This window comes from Bos indicus, chromosome 13 (genome assembly GCF_029378745.1).
Source record: "Bos indicus isolate NIAB-ARS_2022 breed Sahiwal x Tharparkar chromosome 13, NIAB-ARS_B.indTharparkar_mat_pri_1.0, whole genome shotgun sequence".
NCBI lineage: Eukaryota > Metazoa > Chordata > Mammalia > Artiodactyla > Bovidae > Bos > Bos indicus.
The window spans coordinates 32066320-32087504 of record NC_091772.1 but is presented as its reverse complement, the minus strand read 5'-3'; the positions used below and the strand labels follow the sequence as shown (position 1 = coordinate 32087504).

Here is a 21185-nt window from a genome sequence, read left to right as displayed (position 1 = left end):
TATTTTTCAAAGGAAATAGATATATCACAGATTTGCTTTTTCTATAAGGTGACCATGGGCTGGTGCCTATTGATAAAGGGGCCTCCAGTTTTTTTTTTTTTTTAAATGTTTTTGACTGTGCCGCTCGCGTGCAATGGAGCCCAGGTCCCCGCGGAGCCCCAACCCCAGGCTGCATATCTTCACTTTGCTGCAGCTAAGCTACCCTGGAGCCCCGAGGGATGGGCGGAGCGATCCTGCCCCAGCCCCGCCTCACCCTGCCCCACCCGGCTCCAACCCCGCCCATGGAAGCCCCGCCCCGCTCATCACAGCCCCGCCCCGCTCATCACAGCCCCGCCCTTAACCGACGGACCCCAGGAGGCCAACCCACCTGTGAAACCAGGTCGGTCCTCCGGCTACGCACCATGTCGGCCTCAGCACCCACAGCCTCTTTTCAAGGAATCTCATAGTAATTTGTGGCCTCCTGCAAGGCCAGTTATCGTCACAACTTTGGTTGACCTGGATCTGGGAGTCTCCACGGCTTTGGGTTCTGGACGACGCCTGGCTGAGGGGACACAAACAGGAGGTCGTTGTCCTCAGAACACACTGAGGCTTCAGCTTCTGGAAAACTCTGGGTCCCGTCCACGCAGACAGGAACCCAGTGTCTTCAGGACCCGCTGTGGAGAGCGACTGCTGGAGTAAAAGGTGAAGAAAAATTGGGAGCAGCTTCCTGAATGTGGCTGGCTGCTGAGGAGGGAGGGGTTAATTTTCATAGGAGCCCCCAGAGGAAGGGCTTGGTGTGGAAAAGTGTGGGTTTCAGGTAGTTTTTTGGCTGTGGTGTAGACAGTTCCTAGTGTGTCTCTGTGGTGTGTTATGGGGTCTCTAACCTTGGGGTCACAGACCGGTACTTCCTGTCAGATCGGTGACGGCAACAGATTAGAAATAAAGGACACAATAAATATAATGTGCTTGAATCATCCCGAAACTATCCCCACCCCTCCCTGGTCTGTGGAAAAATTGTTCTCCTCCAAACCCATCCCTGGTGTCAAACAGGTTGTGGTCTGCTGGTGTGTGGTATCTAGTTTGCTTGGCATCATTTTTTGTTTTTTGTTTTTTTTTTTTTTTTCAGAACATAAAACATGTTTTCTGTTTTATTTCAACCTTTCAAATTTCACTCTAATTTCTATCATAGCTGACCATGTTTTGAACCTAAAGAGAAATTTTTCAAAATATCATTTCAACTTTGGTAGGTTGATAAGTCAACTTTATATGCATAAAGCCACCACAGTTTCTAATATTTAAAAAAATATGTTGTATAGGGTCTTTTGTGATAACGTGAAATAACACTGGATTTTAAATTGATGTTGGAGGTGTTATCCTTTTGAATGCTTCTTAATTTTAAAGACTTTGATTCTGTACCTGATTTTACAGATACTTTCTAAATAATGACTAATTATTTCTTCCTGCCTTGTGCTAAAACCCTTATTTTTGTTTTGCTTTCTGTGCATTAGCCAGGACCTTGAAATATTACAGTATTACCTTGCCATCATTTTTGAAGGAATTTTCTGCAGTATATGACCTTGGCAACTTTGTTATAAATTAATGGACCAGATTGTTGTTGTTTTCATTGCTAAATTGTGACTCTTTTGTGACCCTGTGGACAGTAGCCCACCAGGTGCCTCTGTCCATGGGATTTTCCAGGCATGAATAATGGAGTGAGTGGACATTTCCTTCTCCAGGATATCTTCCTGACTCAGGGATCGAACCTGCGTCTCCTGCCTTGGCAGGCGGATTCTTTATCATGGAGCCATCAGAAAAGCCCAACGGACCATAGACGTGTGGGTTGATTTCTGGGCTCTCTGTTCTGTTCCTCTGGTGCCTGTTTTTATGCCAGTTCTACCCTGTTTTGGCTCCATAGCTTCACAGTGTAGTTTGAAGTCAGGGAGCAAAGTTGACTCCAGCTGTGTTCTTTCTTAGAATGGCTTTGACTCTTTGGGGTCCATTTTGGTTCTATACAACTGAGAGGACTGTTTGTTCTGTTTTTGTGAAAAATGCCATTTTCATTTTGTTCAAGATTGAATGTATCCAATGCTTTGGCTGGATGAACTTTTTTCTTAAGATTTTTTTTTTTTTAATGTGGACCATTTTTAAAGTCTTTTTTGAATTTTTTACAAATTGCTTCTGTTTTATGTTTTTGCTTTTTGGCCCTGAGGTATGCAGGATCTTAGCTCCCTGACCCAGGATTGAATCTGCACCCTCTGCATTGGAATGTGAGTCTTAACCACTGGACCGCCAGGAAAAACCCTAGATGAATGTTTTAACAATATTCTTCCAATTCCTGACCAAAGAATTTTTTTTAGTTCTTTGTTTCTTCTTCAGTTTCTTTACAAGGGTTCTACAGTTTTCGTTGTGCAGGTCGTTCACATCACTGTTTAGATGTATACCTGGGTATTTTGTTCTTTTTGATGCAGTTGTGAGTGGGATCGTTTTCTTAATTTTTCTGATACTTCTGCTTCTTTATTAGTGTTTAAAAAAGCTCAACTGATTTTTGTGTAGTACTTTTATATCATGCAACTTTACTCAGTTCATGTATTACTTCTACCTTTTGGTGATTCAATGTGAAAATTGTAATTTAAAAATACAGTTGTTTCTGCTGTATCCCAACTCATTCACAACACCCAAGACATAGTGACTACTAACATTAAAAGGTGCTGTGGGAACATTATATGTGGATTCCTACAAGAGTAATTAGCTTAAGCCTTTGGGGTGAACTGAATCTGGATATGGCTTGTCCCCTAACATGAAGTTTGATGTCTTATCTACTTTTCTGGCATGGTATTGACATGTTTGTTTTGAAAAGTTATTTGCTTTCTAGTAACTTCAAACCTACAGAAAACTTGCAATAGAAGTACAATGTCCTCTTCATCTGTAGGTTCAGATGTCCAGTCATCATTAATTTACCACCTGTGCCGGTCTACATGACAACTTCCACTGTGCTTTACCCCAAAAAGGACATTCTCCCACGGAACACCCACATAACCCTCAAATGAGAAATCATTATGGTTTTCACTTTCTAATTTAATCCTCAGGCCCACTTCCATTTTCACCACCTGCTGCAAAGCATGAAAGTGTCTTGCCATTCTGATCAAGTTTTCTTTTTCTGAAAATGTTCTTGAGACTTTCCCTCATTTCCACAACCCTGATGGATTTAAAGCACACAGCTGAATATGACCTGGGTGGCCTTTTCTGTATAGCTTCTTTCCCTTAAGATCTTTTCCATGTTCATGCATGTTGTAACATGTACTGGTACTTCGTTCATGTTTTCTGTGGTGATTAAAGCTGTCAAATATAACATTTACTGTTTAAAGCATCTAAAGTATGTGTTTCTATGACATGAACTGCATTTACATTGTTGCACAAATATCCTCACCATCCATCTTTCATACTTTTTCTTTTTTTCCAAGTGAAACTGCATCCATTAAGCACTAAATTTCTTCAACCCTTGTCAACCCCATTCTACCTTCTAACTCTGAGTTTCATTTCTCTGGATACCTCATAGAAGTGGAATCATAATATTCATCCTTTGGTAACGGGGTTATTTCATTTAGCATAAGGACTCTAAAGTTTATACATGTTGTAGCATGTGTCTGATTTTTCCTTAGTTTTTAAGGCCGAATGTGTACATATCACATTTTGTTTATTGTTTCATCTGTCCATGGACACTTTCATGGGTTGCTTCTACCTTTGGCCAATGTGAATAATGCTGCTCTGAATACAGACGTACAAATATCTGTTTCACTCTCTACTTTCAAACCTTTTGAAAGTACATGCCCTGAAGTGGAATTGATGGATAATATGTAATTTATTTTTAAGTTTTTGATGAACCACCATACTGTTCTTCACAGCCACTGTGCTATGTTACCCTATTTTTGTATATGGCAGAATAATAATGGAAGTTTATAGATCTACCTTCTTTTGCCTATTCATTCATCTACTGATGGACATTTAAATTGTTTCTATTGGGCCAGTGTCAACTAGGCTGCTATGAATATTCATGTACAAGTTTTTGTTTAAGCACTTGTGTAGCAATTATAATGATTTAAAATAACTATGTCATATTTCATGGAACCGATACTATTTACATAATTTCTCTTTTTTTGGATATTAATTTGATTTGATTCTAAGCTCTCCTCCTCCATGTTCATATATGACTGCAGTGAGCAAATTCTAGCAGGTAATATTTTCATCATTTAAATTGTTTTTTTTAATAATTATGCAGTTGAAGTATTATATAAATAATTCTGAAGTTAACACATTTCAGCAGAGTTTTTTTCTTCTACTGTATTATTTTCTTGGAATAAGTATAAATCAGTTACTTTACTAGTTCAATAGTATGAATGTTTTAATAACTCTGGATGCATTTTTTGGGTTGTGTTGCTTTTCAGACATTTATACTAATTTTCTAATATATATTAGTATATAGTATATATTATATTATTATATATACTAGTATATTAGTATATATATTAGTATATATTATTAGATATAATAGTAATTATATATTATAATATATGTACTAGTATGCTGCTGCTGCTGCTAAGTCGCTTCAGTCGTGTCCGACTCTGTGTGACTCCATAGACGGCAGCCCACCAGGCTCCCCTGTCACATATAAATGTTATTTATTTATTTTTGGATGTGTTGGGGTTCTTTTCTAGTTGCAGTGAGTGGAGACATACTCTCTAGTTGTGATGTGGGAGCTTCTTACTGTGGTGGCTTCTTAAATTGCATGGGCTCTAGGGTGCATGTGCTTCAGTAGTTGTGGCATGTGGGCTCAGCAGCTCCCAGGCTCTAGAGCACAGGCTTAACAGCTGTGGCAAATGGGCTTAGTTACTCCATGGCATGTGGGACCTTCTTGGAAAAGGGATCGAATCCATGTCTCCTGCACTGGCAGGTGGATTCTTTACCACTGAGCCACCAGGGAAGCCCCTATATTAATTTTCACTGCTATTAACTTTACCTTTGTTTTCCAGCCTCACCAGCATTTGTAAAACATTTTCTGAAACTCATTTAATATGTAGGTGTAAATGGTATTTTTAGAGTTGTCTTCTTAATGATTACTGAGCTGAACATATTTTCATTGTTTGCATGTATAGAATGCCTGACGTTTTCTTTATAAATTTGAAAGAACTGTTGATCTGGTGGAGATATTTGTCTGTTGGTTTTGCTGCGATTTCTTTTCCTCTCTCGTTTCTTGTGACTGTAGGTTTTCCATACTCCCCTCTGCATGAACACAAGTGCTTCTGTGTACACAGGCTGTTTATACTTCCCATTGTGGTGTTTCACTTTAAAATTTGGAACCGTAGAAATTCATGTATAGCGGAATCTCTTTGAGACTTTGTGTGCATGTGTGTGTGTGTATGTGTGTGTGTATATATGTATGGTTTAGTTGCAGCATGTGGGATCTTCATTGTGGTCCCAGCTTCTCTAGCTGTGGTGTGTGAGCTTAGTTGCCCCACAACATGTGGGATCATAGTTCCCCAATCAGGGATTGAACCCACGTCCCCTGGATTGCAAGGCGGATTCTTAACCACTGAACCACCAGGGAAGTCCTGAGCCTTTGTGTTTTATTCTGTTGGTCTGTATATTTATCTCTGTGTCAATTCTGTATAGGGGGTAGTTGTAAGGGTACAATGTGTGTTAAAAGGAGAAATCAACCACTCAATTTTCTGCATCTAATTTTATTATGTTGACTTAAGTCTCTCAAATAATGGATGAGTATGTGTTAGTGTCTGGGTGTTGTTATGTCTGTGTCAGAAAGAGGGAGAGGTGAGGAAGAACGCAGAAGGTGGTGATAAATTGTTGGATTGGGATAAAACTAGTGAGCTGGTAAATTGTTTGGCATTCATGTAATAATTAGCCTACATTTCTCTATGGACTTCATGGATTCCAAATGGCTTCTGAATTGTCAAACTTGATAGAGCATTAACTTTGTATTTGATTATTAATATCTGATTTAAATAAGACTTCAAAATGAGTCAGTCATTCATGACAGTGAACTAAATTCAGGTTCTCATATTTTTCCCTAAACAAATCATGCAAACAACCTTAAAAGGTATTAAAATTAAGGACATGAAAAAATGCTATCAGGAAGATAGCAGAGTGATGTTTAATAAAATAATTTTGTTTTTCAGAAAGACTTGGGATAAATGACTTTTTGAATAAACACTGCAGTAACTGCATGCAGAATTCATATTTTCTTAGGCTGAAAGACAAAAAAAGGATTACTTCAAGTGCAAAGAAATTTATAGTTCAGTTATGAGAATGCATTGAAAAGTAGAATTATAGCTGCCTGGAGCTTATTTAAATTTATAATGAAGGCCATTCAGAAGGAAAGTACTGAAGACTTAATATACCCAATGTTGTGATCATTCTTAAGACTTTCCAAATTTCTTGATAATATAGAACTTAATTGTAGCAGAATTAGTGAAAGTATATGGAATCTGCACAGAATCCAAAATCTAGGGCAGTCCAAGGGAAAAGTTCTTTTGCGTGGTGAATATACAGAGGCATGATACACACTAACCTTCACCTATTTATTCTAGTTCATGGTGTGGTCATGTCCCTTGCCAAAGCTTTTCTGGGAAGCTGTAAGGAGAAAATGATTTGTTGGCCTAGCTTCTGACTTGACTTCATTTCTCTCTGTGGGGGATCACTTTACATTTCCTTAATTGCAAGGACAGCTTGTATGGCTGGCAGTTGTTTGAATTGAGAAATGGATTTTAATGAACTACAGTTTCTTTTGCTCAGCTGGAATTGTAGTAGTCATTGACTAAATTAACAGTCATGGTCAAAGCTAAGATGACAGCTGTGTCACAGAAAAGGAAAGGTAAGGGCTTATTTTGAGGTACTATATATGGATCATGCTCTTAAAATAATGGTTTTTGCAACTTCACACTTTTGAGTTTCTTTGTTATTCTTTTCAAAGTACCAAAAGGCTCCTCCAAAGCACTTTGGAAACCTCAGATGTCAGGATAGGGATAGAAACCTGGCTAAAAGTCATTCATTATTAATCAGATAGTAATTTGTATTCATCTTGTGATTTAAAGTACATAGTCTTAGATTTTTCTTCATTACAATAAAACACAATAGATCATTAAAGTTATCTGTCTTGAACATCTAAGGATACAAAGGCAGGTGAATGTTAAGGCATATGGACCAAACAGAATAAAAATTGAATTATATTCCCTAACTTTTAATTTGGGCTTCCCAGGTGGCACTAGTGGTAAAGAGCCTGCCTGACAATGCAGGAGACTTTAGAGATGCAGATTCAATCCCTGGGTGGGAAAAGCCCCTGGAGGAGGGCACAGCAACTCACTCCAGTATTCTTGCCAGGAGAATCCCTGCGGACAGAGGAGCCTGGTGAATTACAGTCCATGTGCTGTGTTTAGTTTATCAGTTGTGTCCCACTCTTTGCAACCCCATGGACCCCATGGACTACAGTCCACCAGGCCCCTCTGTCTATGAGGATTCTCCAGGCAAGAATACTGGAGTGGGTTGCCATGCCCTCCTTCAGGGGATCTTCCCAACCCAGGGATCAAGCCCAGGTCTCTCGCATTGGAGGTGGATTCTTTATGATCTGAGCCACCAGGGAAGCCCAACAATACTGGAGTGGGTAGCCTATCCCTTCTCCAGAAGATCTTCCCGACCCAGGAATTGAACTTGGGTCTCCTGCATTGCAGGCCGATCCTTTACCAGCTGAGCTACAGTTCATAGGGTATCAGAGTGGGACACAACTAAAGCGACTTAGCACAGCTTTTAATTTAACAAGTAGTATAGTTTTACTATTTCTGTGTGCTTAATAAACCCTCCTTCAGGCAGTTTGAAAGCACTTTTTATTAGACATTATGCAAATTAAAATTATTAGTGTTAAGTTTGTTTATGTTCATTTTTAGTTCATTACTTCCCAGGGAAAGGAACTTACCCAGTGCTTTTCCAGGAAACTGTTAACAATGTGTTTTAAATGCATTCCTACTCATTTATCATTTTGATAAATAGCCTTAGATTTAATGTATTATATGATTTAGTCTCTTTAAAAGCCATGTAGCAATTTTGCAACAGAAAGTGGAAATGCTGTGGCTTAAGTTTAAAATATACGTCTTTCCAAAACCTTGGATGAAACAAAATGAAAGAAAAATCTAGTGAGAAAAATATTTATGGTGTTCCCTAAGTCCCTTAAGCTACCATCACTCCTTTTCATTCTCTTTTCTTTTTGTTCCTCTGACTGGATAATTTCCACCAACATACCTTCAAGTATGGTAACCCTTTCTTCCACTTGATTGAGTCTGGTATTGAACTTCTCTGTTGAATTTTTCAGTTCAGTTAGTGTGTTCTTCAATGCTGTGGTTTCTGATTGGTACTTTTAAAGTATTTTCGATTTCTTTGTTAAGCTTCTCACTTTGTTCAGGCACTGCTATCCTGACTTCAGTAGTATCTTTATGACTGTTACTATGAATGCTCTGTCAGATAGATCAGTTTCCAGATACTTATTCTTTTGTTTGGAACATATTCTCCTGTTTCTTCATTTTCCTTTTCTCTCTGTGTTGATTTCTTCACGTTAAATAAAACAGTCACCTCTCCCAGTCTTCATAGTCTGGCCTCATGTAGGTGGTGAGCTTCTCCAATCAGCCCAGCTCAACCTTCTGGTTACATTTGTATTTGTCCAAGCTGTTGTTTTTATTTTTAATGACTCCCAGAAGAATAGGGTGTGCCAAGACTCATCAGTGTCCCAAAGGTGTAAGAGAGAGATGCACACATGCCCATTCAGGCTCTTGGAGGACTTTTTTGTTGTTGAAGTTGATTTACAATGTTGTATTAATTTCTACTGTACAGTAAAATGATTATGTTATATATGTTACATATATATTATTCTTTTAAAATTCTCTTTTCCATTATGGTTTATGATAAGATATTGAATATGGTTCTTTGTGATATAGAGTAGGACCTTGTTATTTATCCATTTTATATATAAAAGCTTACATCTGCTAACCCCAACCTCCCACTCCATTCCTCACCCAATCCCCTTCCCCTTGGCAACCACAAATCTGTTCTCTGTGTCTGTGAGTCTTTTTCCATTTCATACATAAGTTCATTTGTGTCATATTTTAGACTCTACAGATAAGTAATATTATATGGTATTTTCTTTCTATTTCTGACTTCACTATCTGACTTTCACTATCATACTTCACTTGGTATGATAATCTCTGGTTGCATCCATGTTGCTGCAAATGGCAATATTTAATTCTTTTTTTATGTCTGAGGTAATATTCCATAGTATATGTGTATCACATCTTCTTTATCCATTCATCTATTTATGGACTTTTAGATTGTTTCCATGTCTTGGTTATTATGAATAGTGCTGCTTGAGCTTGTGGGTAACATATTATCTTTTTGAATTATAGTTTTGTCTGGGTGTATGCTCAGGAGTGGGATTGCTGGATCATATGGTAGCTCTACTTTTTAGTTTTTAAAAGAATCTCTATACTGTTCTCCATAGTGGCTGTACCAATTTACATTCCCATTAACAGTAGGAGGGTTCCTTTTTCTCCACACCCTCTCCAGCAATTGTTATTTGTAGACATTTTGATGATGGCCGTTCTAACCAGTATGAAGTGATATCTCGTTGTAGTTTTGATTTGCATTTTTCTAGTAATTAGCAGTGTTGAGCATCTTTTAATGTGCCTTTTAGCCATCTATATGTCTTTGGAGAGATGTCTATTTAGATCCTCTGTCCATTTTTTGAGGGTTGTTTGTTTTTTTGACATTGAACTGTATGAGTTGTTAGTATATTTTGGACAGTAATCCTTTGTTGGTCACATCATTTACAAATATTTTCTCCTATTCTGTAGGTTGTCTTTTTTTTTTTTTATGGTTTTCTTTGCTGTGCAAAAGCTTTCATGTTTAAGGTCTGTTTGTTTATTTTGGCTTTTATTTCCATCAATGTAGGAGATGGATCCAAAAAAATTGCTGAGCTTTATGTCAAAGAGTATTCTGCCTATATTTTCCTCTAAGAGTTTTATAGTATCTGGTCTTACATTTAGGTCTTTGATCTATTTTGAGTTTATTTTTGTATGGTATTAAAGAATGTTCTAACTTCATACTTTTACATGTAGCTGTCCAGTTTTCCTAGCACCACTTGTTGAAGAGACTGTCTCTTCTCCATTGTAGATTCTTGCCTCCCTTGTAGATTCTTTACCACTGAGCCATCAGGGAAGCCTTATATGCAGAATACATCCTGCAAAGTGCCAGGCTGGATGAATCATAAGCTGGGATTAAGATTACTGGGAGAAATATCAACAGCCTTAGATATGCAGGTGATACCATGCTAATGGCAGAAAGTGAAGAGGAACTGAAGAATCTTTTGATGAGTGAAAGAGGAGAGTGAAAAAGCTGGCTTAAAACTCAGCATTCAAAAAAACTAAGATCATGGCATCCAGTCCCATCACTTCATGGCAAATAGAAGGGGAAAAAGTGGACGCAACACATTTTATCTTCTTGGGCTCCAAAATCACTGCAGACAGTGACTACAGCCATGAAATTGAAAGCCGTTTACTCCTTGGAAGGAAAGCTATGACAGACCTAGTATTAAAAAGCAGAGACATCACTTTGCCAACAGAAGTCTGTCTAGTCAAAGCTATGGTTTTTCCAATAGTCAGGTAATGAGTTTAGAACTGTTCTCTCCTCTGAAAAATTTTAAAATAGTTTCAGAAGGATAGGCGTTAAGTCTTCTCTAAATGCTTGGTAGAATTCACCTGTAAAGCCATCTGGTCCTGGACTTTTGTTAGTTGGGAGTTTTTAAGTGACAGATTCAGTTTCAGTACTTGTAATTGATCTGTTCATATTTTCTATTTCCTCCTGGTTCAGTCTTGGGAGATTGTACCTTTCTAAGAATTTCTCATTTCTCTAGGATGTCCATTTCATTGGCATATATTTGCTTGTAGTAGTCCCTTATGTAATGTTTCATTATGTGGATGTCCAGTAATCCTCTTGGTTACCTCACTGAAAATTTCACTAACCAATTTCATAAGCCAAAATGGAACTTTCTGATAATTTTATATGAGTGAGAGTCAAATATTCAGAAATGATAATGGAATCAACTATATAGGCTTTAAGGGTAAAAATATGTCCTTAAAATCTCTAGTAACAATTGGGAAATTTAACTTAAGTTATGGACAATAATTTTACAACAGAGAAGACTCTTGCTTTGCCTTATTAAATAATTAGAACTTCAGACTGCATGACTTGCCTGGAGAATCCCATGGACAGAGGAGCCTGGTGAGCTATAGTCCATAGGGTGCAAACAGTGACACGAATGAAGCAACTTAGCATTGCACACATGCTGCATGATCACCAGAAGATGCAAATAACTCCCTTTTCAGAGTGAGGATGTATTTTGCTATGGAAACCGTTTTATCAAAATGCCTCCTAGGAGTATTGAGAAAAGACCTTAAATGCCAACAGTTTAGGTTTTAGGAAAGGTCCAAAGAGTGAAAAAGTATTAAAAGCAGAATAAAGATCGATTATAGTTATCTTGTCATAGTAAAAGCTACTGAAAGAAATAAGATACTGATTTGATAGTATGTCAATAGCTTTCTGAGAGGTTTCCCTGATGGCTCAGTGGTAAAGAATCCACCTGCAATGCAGGAGGTGCAAGAGACATAAGTTTGATCCCTGGGTTGGGAAGATTCTCTGGCAGAGGAAATGTCAACCCATTCCAGTATTATTGCCTAGAAAACCCCATGGACAGAGGAGCCTGGTGGGCTATGGTCCATAGGGCTGCAAAGAGTTAGACACACCTGAGCATGCATGCAAACAATAGCTTTCTGAAAACAGAGTGAAGAATAATGGGTAGATCTAAAAAAGAGATGAAGAGTACCTGTAATCATTTTATTCCTGGACACTTATTTTTGTGATCCTTTAAATAAAAATTAAAAATTTGAGACAGCATATTCAGAGATGATCACCTGCACAATTAGGGATTATGGCTCCTAGAAAGATTTTCATATTTAAAAAAGCATAGTAGCAACTACTGACAGCAGGAAAGAAAAAAAGCAGCCTTTAGCAGATAGAGCAAGAAGTTCATTCTCAGTTGTTCTGAATTTTGAGAGAAGTGACCCATGGGGACTACCTAGAGCTACAAGATGGGGTATTATCTTCAATTTTATGAGTAAGAGACACAAGATGAGAGCATTTATTAGAAAAGTCTTTTTTGAGGGGGTTTGTTACAGAAGCAAAGAAAGGAAAACTGCAGTGCAGGATAAAAAGAGCCAAGTGTTTTATAGAGAGGAGTTCCACTATGTATTCAGTGTCAAGATTTGTCTTTGACAATCACATATTAAATAATTTTATAATGGTAATATTGAACTTCAAAAAGAAAAAAATGAATGGAAAGAAAAATACAAATATGAAAGGAATAATATCCATAGTTAATTTTCCTGGCATTTTTATAATCTTGAATAAGCATGTATACAGTGTATTTGGTTTAGAAAAATTAATAACATACCCACAGTATGGGAAAAATGTTGCAAATCATATATTATAAGGGACTTGTGTCCAGGATATGTGAAGAATTCTGAAGACTCAGCAATAAAAAGATAAATAACTCAATTAACAAATAAGCAGAAGATTGGAATAGATATTTCCATAAAGAGGATATGCAAATGACTAATGATCACATGAAGAGATATTTCAACATTATGATTGGGGAAATGAAGACCAAAACCAAAATGTGATACCAGTTCAAGCCCAGCAGAATCATTATAATTTTAATAACATACAACAAGTGTTAATAAAAACTATCTAGAAATTCAACTCTTAGTACATTGCCAGTGGGGTCATAAAATGGTTCAGCCACTTTGGAAAACAACTTGACAGTTCCTATAAAATGTTAAGTATAAAATTGCCATATGACTAAGAAAAACCACTCCTAGGTATATACCCAAACTAAATGAAAACTGTTTCTATGCAAATGTTCATAGCAGTGTTATGCCTAAATAGCAAAGAGTAGAATATCCCAAATGTCTGTCAATCGATGAATGGATACATACAATGGGGTATATCCATACAATTCGTGGTACCTAAAGAGGAATGAAATACTGGTGAATGTTGTAATGTGGTTGAACCTTGAAAGCATTATGCTAAGTAATAGAGACCAGTCACAAAAGACCATATGTTGTATGATTTCATTTAAGTGAAATAGCCAGAGTAGGTAAACTCATGGAAACAGAAGGTGTCTTCTAGTGGTTGCTAGAAGCTGGAGGATTGGGGGATGGGGTAAGACTGCTGATGGGTATAGAGTTTCTTTTTGAGCTGATGAAAATTTTCTAGAGTTAGATAATGGTGATGCTTGCACAACTTTGTGAATATACTAAAAACCATGCATTATCTACTTGAAAAGTGTGAATTTTATGGTACATAAAATATATGTGAAGAAAGCTGTTATAAAAATTGATAGCAATTAAATTTAAATTATAAACACAGAATTTCTAAAGATATGGTGCCATTAGATTTCTAGATTCATATATCACCTTTACTTTTTCTTTTAATATTATGAATAACTATACTGCCTTTGTCTACTTGACTGCATCATGAAAGTGAATTGAAGTGGTAACTACTCTTCCATCTGACCAAACTAATCTTGGTTTTGCTTTCATTCATTTAAGTCTCATTTTACTAAAAATTAGGAAGGAAAATGGGACTTCTGCTTTACTTGTTGACATAAAGGAAACATATTTCCTGTTTTTCAGTTTTAATTACTATTTTTCTTTGTGTGTTTCAATAAATTGCAAATCTTTTTACCCCCTAGAATGCATCATTAAAGAAAATAATTGGCCATACTAAGTGAATTAAGTGAGAAAGAGAAAGACAAATACCATATGATATCACTTATATGTGAAATCTAAAATATGACACAAATGAACTTATCTAGGAAACAGAAACAAACTCACAGACTGGTGGTTGCCAGTGGGGAGGGCAAGATGGAAGGATGGATTGGGAGTTTGAGACTCGCAGACGCAAGCTATTATATATAGGATGGATAAACAACAAGGTCCTACTTTATAACATAGGGAACTATATTCAGTATCCTGTGATAAACCATAATGGAAAAGAATTTTTTTAAAAAGAATGTATATAAGTATGTATAACTGAGTCACTTTGCTGTACACCAGAAATTAACACAGTATTGAAATCAACTCTACTCCAATAAAAAAGAAAGATAAGCTAGTGTTGGAATGATAGGGGAAGAAAAGCACTTATTATCCTGCTATTTTTATGAAACTTTTTCCACAATTAACCCTGATTGTCTATGCCATGTGTACATTTTTATATGACATATAATTTCAATTGTGTATTTTGCTTCAATTAGCATTGTATTAGAAATACTTTTCCGTGTTTTGGCATAAATTTCCTCATCATTGCAATAGACAGATTAATCATCCTCTTTTCTGCTAAGATGTTCACATCCCAATCCTAGGTCCTGTGAATGTATTGCCTTTTGTGGCAAAAGGGACTTTGCAAATGTGGTTAGGTTAGGTTCCTCAAGATGGGGAAATTTTCTTGGACTATCCTGGATTATCCTGATGGGTCTGATATAATTATGATAGTCCTTTAAGGGAAACAAGGAGGTAGAAGAATCTCAGATGTGACCATGGAGGCAGAGGTCAGAGAAAGACAGGGAGCCAAGGACCAAGGAATGTGAGCTGCCTTAAAAATGCGGAAAAGGCAAGCAAACAGATTCTCCTCTAAAGCCTTGTACCAATCCATTTTGGTATGATCTTCATCGCTGAAATAAATATAACTTGTTTTGAAGCCATTCAGTTTGTGGTAATTTGTCACAGTTGCAATCAGGATCTAACACAATTATCACTTAAAATTGTTGCCTGTTGTCACAGTGGGCCATAGTTTCCCAAATCATTTCCTTGTTTTGAGACAGCAAACATTCTGAAATAGCAGTGGAGTCAATGAAGCCAGATCTGCATGAGGAGGTTTGGTCTGTGATTGCAGAGTGTGACCGACTTCCATGACGTTAGCCATTTGATTGGGTGACCTCATGGTGTTCGCCTCTATGAGGGGCAATAAACATTGAACAGGACTCTAGAGCACTTGGTCTCATGGCCACACAAAAACCCTTCATTCAGTCTCAGGTATCAGTCCTTTATTTTCTTGGGCTCCAAAATCACTGTGAATGGTGACTGCAGCCATGAAATTAAAAGATGCTTGCTCCTTGGAAGAAAAGTATGACAAACCTAGAGAGCATATTAAAAAGCAGAGACATTACTTTGCCAACAAAGGTCCTCTAGTCAAAGCTATGGTTTTTCTAGTAGTCATGTGTGGATGTGAGAGTTGGACCATAAAGAAGGCTGAGTGCTGAAGAATTGATGCTTTTGAATTGTGGTGTTGGAGAAGACTCTTGAGAGTGCCTTGGTCTGCAAGGAGATCAAACCAGTCAATCCTAAAGGAAATCAACCCTGAATATTCATTGGAAGGACTGATGCTGAAGTTGAAGCTCCAATACTTTGGCCACCTGATGCAAACAGCCAACTCATTGGAAAAGACCCTGATGCTGGGAAAGATTGAAGGCAGGAGGAGAAGGGGATGACAGAGGACAAGATGGTTGGATGGCATCACTGACTTGATGGACATGAGTTTGAGCAAACTCTGGGAGATGGTGAAGAACAGGGAAGCCTGGGGTGCTGCAGTCCATGGAGTCGCAAAGAGTCAGACACAGCTGAGTGACTAAGCAACAACAACCAGTGGTCAGGTAATGTGCAGCTGGACAGTTGTGAGCCTTGAGTACAGAACCTATATTTTCTGAACCAAGAGTTGAAGGACAGAGTATTGAAAGCTGGACTTGTAGGAAACTTGGAACCCATGACTGTTGACCATATGGCTCAGTGAGTGATGGTTTATGGTCTCTTTAGTTGGTGGATAATAGTATAAGCATTGCAGAGGACAGAGCTCCTTCTTTGGTGCCTTCTTGACTGATTACCATGAGATAACACCAAACAATTTCTTGCTGAAACAGTGGAGTTGCCATTTTGTCTTTCAAAGTTAGTCTGAATTCCAACAGATGGAAAGGCCACAGTGGTTGCAATGGATGACCATGGAGAGAGACCTAAAGAGAAGCAGAAGATGGCGATTCCCAACCTTGGAAAGTGTAAACCTTCCCAGAATCCAGCATTTATGGGGAAAAAAATTCATGAGGCAAATGTTCCATTAAATTTCTTTAATCTTTGGGCAGACAGGGTAGGTTAGGCTACATGAGCTATAAACTGTGATGATGGTATACCTTGTCCAATTAAACTGAGTCCATCTGACATATTTGGTGGTCTAGATTATTGGTAATAGGCTGCATGGTGATTAGGGAAAATGACAGTTCGTTCACATGAATGTGTGTCATTGGTAATTAATATTATTTGCACAAAGAGCCATTTTCAAACACTTGTTTTCTTCTCATTTTTTGAGTCTTCTGGTATTAGGAATCAAAATCACTATTTTTCTCTCAATTCATGCTCCATTTTCCATCCAGGTCATCATATATATTATTCTGCAGGGCAGAATCGGGAGTTTCCCCAACATTTTGCCCTCCATTGTCACTCAAGGTCTGAGATTCCTGACACTTTATTTTTGTGATCCTGTGTTCTATCCAACATTTCTTCCATCCCCTGCACCAAATGTTCTGCACAGGGAAACTTTGTGCTAAGAGGCTTTGATGTGCTTTCTACATCCCCGGGGAAGGAAAGATGTCAAGGGACATTAAGACTAATGGACAAGAGAGGATCCAGTAAAAATGTTATCTGAAGTTCATGAGCATGCCAATGCCATGGCAGGGAGAGCAGCCAGCCCCAGAATAGGCAGTAGGAGGATGTGCTGTTTGCAGAGAAGTGGAAAACAAAACTGGCTAAAAGTGGTTTGGCTTTTTGTTATCACCATGGAAGAACAATTCTAAACAATGTCATTGGTAAAATATTCCTCTCCCCTAAGGTCTTTTATTGGTCTAAGTTCTAAACAATTGCTGTGGTTTAGTGTTGAGTCTTCATGCTATATGTATGCTTCAAATCAGAAAACATTAGCTTATTTCTTTTTAATCTGTATCGGATTCTATATAGAAGTTAATTTGGATAACTCAGTTTTGTAATCACCCCAGGCATACATGGACTCAGCTACACATGTTTGTTTTGAGAGTATGTTTTTCATTGTTCAGAAATTTTGGAGCTCATTTGAGGCACAGTTGGTGTGTCAAAACCTTGTGATATCACATATACCAGTGTTAAAAAAACAGATTAAAATAAAGGATGATAGTAGACTGATTATAAAGACAAAGACAAATTGAATATTTCAGTCTATCATTCTGTGTGACCACTTGGGAATTTAATTTTGTTTATAGTTTCTTGACTGTGGACATATTAGAAAGTCATTAGACTCTATCCCACAGAAACAAATACTTGGATGTACTGCAATATCTGGAATTTATTGTGAAAAACATTTTAATTTCATTTTTATTATTTTAATTTTTCTGACTTTATTGATGTGTAGTTTATATCATCTTATGAATTTAAGATGTACAACGTGTTGATTTGGTACATTTACATATGCAAAATGATTGCCACCATAGGGTTAGCTAACATGTCCATCACATCACATAACTACCATTTATTTTTTGTGATTGGAAATGTTTAAGATCTACTCTCCTAGCAAGTTTCAAGTATACAGTATTGTATTATTGATTATAATCACCATACTGTACATTAGATCCTCCAAATTTATTTATTATAACTGTAAATTTGTACCCTTTGACTAACATCTCTCTGTAAAAAGTATTTTTAAAGTCTCTGCCAAACTTAAGATTTTCTCTATTTATGTATCTGTTGCTTTATGTGAAATAAAATTTTTGAAGTTAAAATTAATAAAATGTGCTTTTGATCACCTATAAGCATTGATAGGTTGATAAACCTAGCTGTACTGCATGAATATGCAAAAGGATTAGTTTTTCAAATTGAAGTATAGTTGATGTACAATATTATACAAATTGTGTGTGCTACATGCTAAGTCGATTCGGTTGTGTCCGACTCTTTGTGACTGTATGGACTATAGCCTGCCAGACTCCTCTGTCCATGGGATTCTCCAGGCTGGAATACTGGAGTGGGTTGCCGTGCCCTCCTCCATGGGATCTTCCTGACCCAGGGATTGAACCCACATCTCTTATGTCACCTGCATTGGCAGGTGGGTTCTTTACCACTAGCACCACCTGGGAAGCCTATTATATAAGTTACAGGTATACAATATAGTGATTCAAAAGTTTTAAAGTTTATACTCCATTTATAGTTGTTATTACTGGCTATATTCTCTGTACTGTGCACTATATCCTTATAGCTTTTTTTATACATAATCATTTGTACTTCTTAATCCCCTACCCCTATAATGTCCCTCCTCACTTCTCTGTCCTCATTGGTAGCCACTAATTTGTCCTCTGTACATGTGAATCTGATTCATTTTTGTTATAGTCACTAGTGTGTTGTGTTTTAGAGTCCACATATAAGTCATATCATACAGTATTTGTCTTTCTCTGTCTGACTTAATTAACTTAGCGTAATACCCTCCAATGCCATCCAAGTTGCTGCAGATGGCACCATTTCATTCTTTTATGACTGAGTAGTATACCATGATATGCATGCACCACATTTTCTTTATCCATTCTTCTCTTGATGAACACTTAGGTTGCTTCCATATCTTGGCATTTGCAAATAATGGTCCTATAAACGTTGGTGTAATATGTATCTTTTTGAATTAGTGTTTTTGTTCTTTTGGATATATATCTAAGAGAGAAATTGCTGGGTCATATTGTAGTTTGGGGGCTTCTTCAGTGGTTCAGCAGTAAAGAATTCACCTGCAATTCAGGAGACGAGGGTTCAATCCCTGGGTTGGGAAGATCCCCTGGAGGAAGGCATGACAACTCACTCCAGTATTCCTGCCTGGAGCATCCCATGGACTGAGAAGCCTGGGAGGCTACAGTCCACAGGGTCACAAAGAGTAGGACCTGACATGTGACTGAGTATGCATGCATGGTAGTTCTGTTTCTGGTTTTTTGAGAAACTTTCATATTGTTTTTCATAACTTCTGCACCAATTTACATTCCTACCAACACTGTATGTGGGTTACCTTTTGTCCACATTCATGTCAGCTTCTGTTATTAGTGTTCTTTTTGATGATCACCATTCTAACAAGTATGAGATGATATCATACAAGTATGATTTGAACTTCCCTCTGACCTGCCTCTTTAGAAACCTATATGCAGGTCAGGAAGCAACAATTAGAACTGGACATGGAACAACAGACTGGTTCCAAATAGGAAAAGGAGTACGTCAAGGCTGTATATTGTCACCCTGCTTATTTAATTTATATGCAGAGTACATCATGAGAAATGCTGGGCTGGAAGAAACACAAGCTGGAATCAAGATTGGCAAGACAAATATCAATAATCTCAGATATGCAGATGACACCACTCTTATGGCAGAAAGTGAAGAGGAACTAAAAAGCCTCTTGATGAAAGTGAAAGAGGAGAGTGAAAAAGTTGGCTTAAAGCTCAACATTCAGAAAACGAAGATCATGGCATCTGGTCCCATCACTTCATGGGAAATAGATGGGGAAACAGTGGAAACAGTGTCAGACTTTATTTTGGGGGGCTCCAAAATACTGCAGATGGTGAGTGCAGCCATGAAATTAAAAGACGCTTACTCCTTGGAAGGAAAGTTATGACCAACCTAGATAGCATATTGAAAAGCAGAGATACTACTTTGCCAACAAAGGTCCGTCTAGTCAAGGCTATGGTTTTTCGAGTGGTCATGTATGGATGTGAGAGTTGGACTGTGAAGAAAGCTGAGTGCTGAAGAATTGATGCTTTTGAACTGTGGTGTTGGAGAAGACTCTTGAGAGTCCCTTGGACTACAAGGAGATCTGCCGGGGTCCAGCCCTGGCTGATCCAGGGTATTCGAAGGGGAGACGGCTTCAGCGACTATTTAAATATTCATCAAAGATATAAAGAGTAATAGAATGAGGATAGCTCAGTAGGAAAATTCAGTGGAGAAAAGAGGCTGAGTAGCTTGGTTTACGCGGGAGACCAATAAAACTTCAAGACAAGAAGCTTGCACCACTTACGTAGGCCGCAGGCGTCCTTCCATTCTCCCGAAGGAGAGGAGACACTGAGGCCTCCCTGGTCGGATCTTAGAAGCCCAGGCATAATTAGTAAGCATGGTGGGTTCCGTGCTCCAGATAGAGACTCAGCCAGAGTGAGAGAGAGAGCGACATGGGGAGACCAGTCTTTCAAGGAACTGATCCCAATTCTTTATTTTCCAGAGTCTGTTTTTATACACTGAGATGTTATACAAAAGTCACGCGGGGACAGCAGTCCTGACTTTTATTAAAGTCAGGTGCTTCACACAAATGTATACAGAGGTCTTAGGGGTGTTACAACATCTTCTGGCCAGGGGGACCTGCTGACAATTTACGACCTTCTCCTTGTGACGGTGGTCAGTCAACCAGAACACTTTTTTCTCCAAGGGTGATTATTCTTAAAACAGACGCCACCCAAATAAAGTTACATTCCTATAGGGTGAGGGTGTAGTGGGTTTTAGTTAAGGAAAGAATTTACTTAGCCTGAGGTCTAACGTGATTAATATCAAAGGTTAATACTTATTTCTTCTATATATTCATTAATGTGTGTAAGGGCAGGGGATGTGAAGACTTAGCAACAAACATTGGCTCAACAAATGAAAAACCCTTCACCAATACAGTTTCTAATCAGCCCATTATACTTATACTAATAGTTTTCTAACTTTTCTAAGGAACCTGTTTTTAGAAGGTTTAAAGCATCTCGTGCCTCTCACGGTTGGGAGGGGTTGGGAGGCTGTGAGCAATCACATGTGGCCGGACAAGCCTGTCAGGCAGGCTAGAGAACCTTCAGAGGAGTTTGTAGGTTGAAACACTCCTGTCACGCCCAGGAATTATTATTAACTGGAGCTCTAAGTTAACTCCTTCTCCGAAAGAGGTGGTGGGGGACAGCCCCCCATAAAGTCAGAGGTGTAGGGGAGAGCACAAAGTAGTAAAGTAGGCAGGCTCTGGTTATGGGGGTAGATGCTCGAGGATTTCCAGGGGGA

At 38.1% G+C, this 21185-nt stretch overlaps 1 protein-coding gene across 2 annotated transcripts in view; it reads left to right on the top strand.

Annotated features, from left to right (window-relative positions):
- The first annotated feature begins 331 nt into the window (after positions 1–331).
- ST8SIA6 (ST8 alpha-N-acetyl-neuraminide alpha-2,8-sialyltransferase 6) overlaps positions 332–21185 on the top strand; it is a 300498-nt gene continuing 279644 nt past the window's right edge. For both annotated transcript variants that reach the window (XM_070800889.1, XM_070800888.1), the window contains exon 1: positions 332–681. The gene's annotated coding sequence lies outside the window, so the exon portion shown is untranslated. The remainder of the gene's footprint in view (positions 682–21185) is intronic.